This window comes from Sapajus apella, unplaced genomic scaffold (genome assembly GCF_009761245.1).
Source record: "Sapajus apella isolate SASKATOON/1434 unplaced genomic scaffold, GSC_monkey_1.0 scaffold41, whole genome shotgun sequence".
Classification (NCBI taxonomy): domain Eukaryota; kingdom Metazoa; phylum Chordata; class Mammalia; order Primates; family Cebidae; genus Sapajus; species Sapajus apella.
The window spans coordinates 19,859,033-19,867,584 of NW_022436981.1; the positions used below are offsets into that span (position 1 = coordinate 19,859,033).

The 8,552-nt window shown below is 34.0% G+C and overlaps 1 protein-coding gene and 1 pseudogene across 2 annotated transcripts in view; one reads left to right on the top strand and one right to left on the bottom strand.

Moving 5' to 3' along the window:
• The window catches only part of EYS (eyes shut homolog), a 377,690-nt gene extending 376,910 nt beyond the window's left edge, over window positions 1–780 (bottom strand). For both annotated transcript variants that reach the window (XM_032299847.1, XM_032299849.1), the window contains exon 1: window positions 708–780. The gene's annotated coding sequence lies outside the window, so the exon portion shown is untranslated. The remainder of the gene's footprint in view (window positions 1–707) is intronic.
• LOC116565674 lies at window positions 774–1,472 on the top strand (annotated as a pseudogene).
• Window positions 1,473–8,552: the final 7,080 nt, after the last annotated feature.

Consider the following 8,552-nt stretch of genomic DNA (forward strand, 5'->3'; position numbering starts at 1 on the left):
AAAAAAAAAAAAAAAAAAAACCTATGTGTTTTCAATTTAAAATAATCTATCAGTATGATACAACACATAAACAATTAACAGTGAAAATCACTTGATCACCTTCGCAGGTATAGAAAAAGATTTTGACAAAACTCAGCAGTGTTTATAATTTTTTTAAAAAACTAGAAATTGAAAAACATAGCTTTATCACAGTCATTGTCAAAAAAAAAAAAAAGAAACCTTTTCTCCTATGATCAGGGATAAGGCAAGAATGTTCACTCTTAACACGTCTATTCAACATAGTACTAGAAGTCCCAGCTAGAGAAATTAGGCGAGAGAAAAAAATAAAAGGCAACCAAATTAGAAAAGAGAAATAAAATCAATTCTATTCACATAGGACATCACTTCAGAGGTAGAAAACACAATAGATCCCATGTAAGAACTGTTAGAACCAGTAAATGAATTCAGAAAATTTCCAGGATACAAAATCAACGTATAGAATCAGTTGTGTTTCTACACATTAACAAAGAACAATTTTCAAAAAGAAATTAAAAAACAATACCATTTACAATAATATCAAAAAGAACGAAAAAGTACTTGGGAATTATCTTAACCAAGGAAATGAACGACAATATAACATTGATGAAAGAAATTGAAGGAGACACAAATAAATGGAAAGATATCCTGTATCAATATTGGAAGCCTTAATATTATTAAAATATCAGTACCTGCTCCTCGCCGCCCGGCTGCTATCGTCTCCTCGGTCCCTTCCTTCTTCACCCTGCCGTCCTGACTCTCTCCCACTCCTTCCCTCAGAGGATGTCTGGCTTCCAGATCAATCTCAACACGCTCAAGGTGCCGCTTGGCTTCATCAAGGTCCTCGAGTGGATTGCTTCTATCTTTGCTTTTGCCACCTGTGGAGGTTTTAAGGGCCAAACAGAAATCCAACTGAGTTGTCCTCCCACAATTACTGAGAATAAAACTATTACAGCTGGTTTTGGTTATACACTCAGGTGTAAAGAGGCATCATTTCAGCCACCTCCAGGTGTAAACGTATGTGATGTAAATTGGAAAGTCTTGTCCTCATAGGCGTTTACCCTCCTTCTGCACAGCTCTATGTTACCTTTGCTGTCTTTGTGTTCTTGTACTGCATTGCTGCCCCCCTGCTTTATGTTGGCTACAGGAGCCTATATCCAGATAGTCGCACACTTCCTATAATTGACGTTGTCGTTACGCTTATTGCCACTTTTTTATGGTAGGCCAGCACTTCAGCCCAGGTTGAAGCTCCAACAGATGTTAAAATAGCTACTGGTCACAATATTGTTCAGGAACATTCACCTTGTAAGAAGAAAGAAGGGCTGTGTTACTTCGGCTCTGTGACCAGTATGGGATCCCTAAATGTATCTGTGATCTTTGGCTTTCCGATTATATTTTGGGTAGGAAATGCTTGGTTTGTGTACAAGGAGTCTACAGAGTTCATCAATTACGTCTGACTGTCATAGCGAAAGACGTATTTCACCTCCTGCTGAAATATAATTAAAGGGAGAAATACACTGTATAAAGTATATGTTGATACTATGACATGTTGCCAACTTCTTGAGAAGCATTATTTGTTTCTAATTAAAGTCATGGCTTTGCCAATATATTGGTGGGTTGAAAATTTTGCTGCTTTTCTTCCCCCTAACATGTGTGCCTTTCCTAGAAATTTAAGATGTAAATGTATTCTCACATGTAAATTTGAAAGTTCAGCAGCCTATTATGAGATGATACACATTTTTAAATGAAAAGCATTTTTTTCGCTAAGCTGTTTCCTCCTTAAGCCTTTTTTTTTTTTAAGAGAAATGTTTGTTTAAAGGTAGGATGCCTGTGCCTCTTCTCTTTTTTTTTTAAGAAGAAAGAGAGAAAGAAAGAAAGGGAAAGAATAAAAAAAGAAAATGAAGGAGAGAAAGAAAGAGGAAGAGGAAGAGGGAGAGAGAACAGGGGTGTTGTTTTATTGCCCGGGCTAGAATGCAGTCTAAAAATGGATATGTCTATAATTGTGTTTAATAATAGAGGCATGAAAAAAAAATGAGGGAAGAAAATAACTAACAAGCAGCCAACCAATATTTCATTTAAACCTGTAAATAGCTGTGATGTGGTACTGATAAGAGTGTATATTTTGTGGGCCGGGCGCTGTGGCTCACGCCTGTAATCCCAGCACTTTGGGAGGCCGAGGCGGGTGGATCACGAGGTCAAGAGATCGAGACCATCCTGGTCAACATGGTGAAACCCCGTCTCTACTAAAAATACAAAAATTAGCTGGGCATGGTGATGCGTGCCTGTAATCCCAGCTACTGAGGAGGCTGAGGCAGGAGAATTGCCTGAACCCAGGAGGTGGAGGCTGCAGTGAGCCGAGATCGCGCCATTGCACTCCAGCCTGGGTAACAAGAGCGAAACTCCATCTCAAAAAAAAAAAAAAAAAGAGTGTATATTTTGTGTATTTAAAGTGGAGAGCTCTATAAATATTAATTAAGTCTACTTGTTCCGGATCTGAGTTCAAGTCCTGGATATCGTTGTTAACTTTCTGTCTCATTGATCTGTCTAATATTGATGTTGAAGTCTCCCACTATTATTGTGTGGGAGTCTAAGTCTCTTTATAAGTCTTATATATCTGGGTATTCCTGTATGGGGTGCGTATATATTTAGGATCTTTAGCTCTTCTTGTTACATTGATCCTTCTATCATTATGTAATATCCTTTTTTGCTTCTTTTGATCTTTGTTGCTTTAAAGCCTATTTTATCAGCAAAAATTGCAACTCCTGCTTTCTACTTATTTATTTATTTTTGCTCTCCATTTGGTTGGTAAATCTTTCTCCATCCCTTTGTTTTGAGTCTTTGTGTATCCTTGCATGTGAGATGGGTCTGGATGTAGCAAAGCAATGGGTCTTGGCTTTTTTTGCCTGTCTGTCTCCTTAAGCCTTAACATGTATCTTCATTCAGAAAACAGTTATATTATCATACCATAGTAGGAAGAAAAATCTTTGTTTGGAATATCACTACTGTAGGTTTGTACAGATCATATAGCTAATACCTATCTTTGCTTAAAAAGCCTTGATTACATAAATTGTATTTAGAAAAAATATATTTAGTTCAAAATTTACATCGAACAGTGTTTATGTTATGATTGTTTTTAATTGCAAAGACTTAGAATATATATTTTTCTGTTTTTTTCTAAATGACCCATGGCAATTGATAGTTGTACTAAAATTTTGTTGGGAGCAGGGATTTGGAAATTTCTGATAGATGTCTAGTTAATTTAGTAAATCTGTTGCATGAGATATAATCTTCCAGTGGTTTAATAGGCTTGCTATGTGAGAACGAACAACATGGCTCAAACAGATATTTTTATATGTATGGGCATTACTCTTACTGATATTTGTTTCCTGTTTTTTGTTGCTCATGATATTTAAGTGCAGGCTGAGACCCAGCCTCTTTGTAAGTAGAGTAAAATAGTCTATCTGTTTTTTGCATACCCCACTCACAGGTTTACAAAAATTAAGATTGCTTTCCATGTTTGAAATTTACCATTGAGAGTCAATGAAGTATCTATTTTGAGTTTAGCATTGATATTGTGAAAATAAATTCAATTTTGATTTCACGTTTCTTAATAATCATTCTTGTTTCACAAATAAATGATTAGGGAATTATGCATCATAAAGGAACTTAAGTGAGGTATATAATGAGTATATTGTTTTTGCACACACATATAGGTATATTCTGAATGCAAGCTTATTCACATTTTGCTTCCTAATCTTTTTGTTGTACAGGAATTCAGGTTTCTTATTCTAACAACATGATTGTTGATATGTGAAGCACATCTTGTTATTGCCTTATTTTTGATGTTCTTATTCATGATGAGAATTATCAATATCAGAATGTATATCTTTTTTGTAACCAACTTCATAAAGGAGTTGAAAGAAAAATAATGTCAGTACCACCCAAAGTGATCTATAGGGTCAAGGCAATCCCATCAAAATCCCAATGCCATTTTATTTTTTCAGAAATAGACAAAATAAACTGAAAATTCATAAAGAACCACAAAGGACCCCCAAAAGACAAACAATCTCATAAAAGAACAAAGTTAACCTCAAAACATACTACAAAGCTACAGTAAGCAAAATAACATGGTACAGGTGTAAACATAGACATATAGACCAATGAAACAAATTAGAGGGTCCAGAAAAAAACCATGTATATATAGTCAACTGATCTTCAACAAGGATGTTAAGAATACAAAATGTTGAAAGGATAGTATCTGTATTAGTCCATTCTTGTGTTTCTGTAAGGGAACAGTAGAGGCTGGGTAGTTTATTAAAAAAAGAGTTAGTTGACCCATGGTTCTGCAGGCTATACAAGCATGGCTGCAGCATTTACTTCTGGTGAGGGATTCAGGAAGCTTACAATCATTGGGAAAGGAGAGCCAGTATATTATATAATAAGAGTGTGAGCAAGGGGGTGCAGGGTACCATGATCTTTTAAAAAACCAGATCTCCTGTGAACTCAGAGTGAGAACTCATTCATTATTGCAATAGTGGCCATTAACGAGGGATCTGCCCCCAAGAGCCAAACATTCCCCACCAGATCCTTCCTCCAACATTGGGGATTACGTTTCAACATGAGATTTAGAAGGGACAAACATCAAAATGATATTAGTATCTTCAAAATGGTGTTGGGAAAATTTGAATATTTTTCATGTGCCAAAGATATTCAGATGCAATAGAATAAAATTGTATTCTTATCTAACAGCACAAACACAAATTAAAATAGTTTAAAATCTCAAATATAAGACATGAAACAATAAAATTCCCAGAAGAAAACATAGTGAAAAACCTTTATAACGTTAGTACAGGTAATGATTTTATGAATATGACATAAAAGGCACAGAAAACAATAGCAAAAACAGGCAAGTGAGACTGTGTCAAACCAAAATATTTTAACACAGCAAAGTAAAACATCAACAGAGTAAAAAGGCTACCTGTAAAATAGGAAACAATATTTGCAGAACATATGTTTAATAAGGGGTAATATCTAAATACATGAGGAACTTCTAAAACTCAATAGAAAAAAATAGAAATTATGCAATTATAACTGGGCAATGGACATGAAAAGATACTTCTCCAAAAAAAAAACACATACAAATGACCACATATTCATGATGAAAAGATGCTAAATGTCAATAATCAGTAAGCAAAGACAGATCAAAACCACAATGAAATATTAACTCATGCCTATTATAGATGGATGATATCAAAATAGAATAAAGCAGAAAATAATCAGTATTGAAAATAATATAAATACATTGAAACTCATATCCCCTCTCGGTGTTAGCGGATAGTAGTGCTGAGACTATAAGAAATAGTGTGAATATATCTCAAAAATAAAAAATAGAACTATTATATGATCTAGAAATTCTACTTCTTCATACTTATCTAAAATAACTGAAAACAGGATCTTGGAGAGATATTTGCAACTATATATATATAACTATAAATATGTGTGTATGTATGTATATGTATAAAATAGAATATTATCCAGCTTTAAAAAAAATAAAGTCCTGTCATATATAACAACAGAATTGACACTTGAGGACATCATGCTAAGTGGAAAAAATCAATCATCAGGACAGACACTGCATGATTCCACTTTTATAAGTCACTAAAAAATAGTCATACTCAGAAGCAGAAAGTAGAACGTTGGTTGCCAGTCTAAAGGAATGAGGAAATGAGGAGTTATTGTCTAATGAGCACAAAGTTTCAGTCATACAAGATGAAAATGTTCTAGAAACCTTTTCTACAATAATGCACATATAGTGAACAACACTGTACTGTATAACTAAAAATCTGTTAATAAGATATATTTCATGTTGCATGGGATTTTTTCACCACAGTAAAAAGTATTCCTTTTCATGATAAATTAAAAGCAAAATCACTACACTATAGTAAAGGAAACTACATCCTGAAATATTTATGAATTATTTGTGATCATGTTATAATCTGTTATTAATCTCAAATCACACAAATAACAATTTATTTCTTCTACCAATGTCTCACAAGCATGGTGTGCAGTAGCCTTCAATCAGAATAAAAACTCTGGTATCTTAGAGCATCTCCAGACCTACTGAATCAGAGTTATGGGGGATGGTACCCAGGAATCTGTATTTTAAGTATTCCTTCCATCTGAAAATTATGTACATAAAACTTGTAACATTGCTTTATATGTATTATGAGCTCCTAAATTTTCACACACACACACAAAAGCAAATGTTCTTAATCAAGGTAAGTTACATTGAAATTAAATTCATAGTTCGACTTCGACTCAAAGAGGTTAGTCACATATCTTCACTAAACTCTTCTAATGTTACTGATCACTCTTGATAATCCGTACTAATTTCAGACATAGAAAATTAAGTATCACTATTCAAAGTTTCTTAACAATATGAACTATTTGAAAGTTCCAACCACTTTCAAGATTACATAAGATCTTGATAATCATATTATTTGTTTTCAACCTCAGAAACAGCAAAACAAAAAAAGCATCATCAGCATTTTATACATTTTATAGTAAAGAAAATAATATAAAAACTTGAAAGTCTATTATTGGCAGTAAACTAGTTTATTTTGTTTTCTAAAATTCAAGAAAAGTGGATCACTTCCATGGCTAAACTAATATTTTGAAATTCCTTTATTATAGACCTAAAAATGTAATATGGTTTAAAGACTGCAATTTGTTTAGATTTGCCCTATGATTAACTCTAATTTGTATGTTGAGTTCAGTTTCAGCTTTCTATTATAAATGATCTAACAATAAATATTCTCACAATTCTCTCCTGACTGGAGAGATGTGGGGATTTCTCACCATGAGCAAAGGGGTTATCAATTCTGCCTAGCAGAAACGCCAGCCAGGCATCCTCTACCTCAATGTAGCAACTGAGCCACAGGTTGAAGTCTCAGTTTCTTGAGATTGCCTCCCATTGACTACTGGGTGTCATTTTAATCTTCATCCGCTAACTTCTCCCTAGACCCTTGGTCTATCTGGTGGCCAACTGTCATCATCTGTAGGGGCTACCAGACATCAGCCAACTCATTAGCATATCAAAAAACTTTGGAGAGTCTAAGGATTTTATAAATTGTATTCCAGAAAATGGGGTCAAAGACCAAATATATACTTCGTATTACCACACTTTGGAGAAAATTTTAAGTGAAATTAAATCAACATTAATATTTCAGTGGAAAGCTTGAGTGAGGAAGATAATTTAACAAAAGAATTAAACTTTGCTTTACATTAATGATCTTCATGATATAGCAGAGCTGAATTACAATGGCATGCTATAAGCCTTTATTTAAATTTCCCACTCAGACATGAACAATGTTTTATGCTGGCAGAAGACATAAGACTCCCGGGCCAGAAACAAAAGACTTTATTACCCATGGCGTAACAGGCAGCATAAATATAATTCTCCTGTCCTTTGACCAAGACAATTTTAACGGTCCCCTCAGCTTGTGTAAATGTTTAAGAGATTTCTTCTTGATTTTGAGTCCCTGATTGCCATTTTCTTAGAGCATTTACTTTTGATAACTTGCAATTAAAGATTTCTTTCTTTGTATTTTGAGATAGAAATCATCTCTGAGCTTCTTGCTAACTTAAAGCTCACACATGTTTGTCTTATGAACTTGAGAGCCAACCTTCTAAAAATGTAATCATTAAGAAATCAGTGCCGCTACCTTACAGGCTCTGTGAGAGAGTAGGACCTTGAGTTTGGTAAGTGCCAATCAGCAAAGACAGCCTAATCATGCTGATCCTTCTCTAACAAATATTCTTCAATACTTTTCCATGAGGCTACTTAGCAATTAAAAACTCTCCTACCTTTTGTTTCAATGGTATTGAGTTCAATCTCTCTCCTATGCAACAGTCTTAATTTCTATTGCAATAATGTTGAATAAAGTTTTCTTGCCTGTTTAACTGTCAAGTGAAATTTTTTTTTTGAAATTCTGAAGTCCCTTGGGAGTAATGAAGAGAGGTCCAGGTAGAAGCTGCAGTGATAGTGGGTTTACGTCACTGCTGAAAAATACAAGCATAGGAACCTCCAGTTTCATCAGAGGGTTGCTAGAAAGTCTGTCCAATCTTTGTGCTGGAGTGGGAAAAATAAATAATATTTACTATTCTGATTAAGAGACAAATCTGGTCTCTGACTCAAACGGAAACCTTATCTCTATCTTCCAAGGATTTTAGCTATCCTAACATATGTCATAGATAATTTTTTTATCTAAGAGTTAATACTTACATAATAAATATTTGCTCATGTGGTATAATTTGAAAATATTAACATAGGCTTCTTTCTTAAAATACAAATGCAAACATTTTTATTATTCAATCACATATTAATTTAGTTAATATGGTGTTCAACAAAAATTTTTCTTGATTGCCTAATATATATTATATGCTCTGATCAAGGGCTATAAGATACAGTAAATCCATGCTCTCCGGGAGATCCAATATAGCAGCCAAACAAATTTCTAGTTATGTACCACATTCAA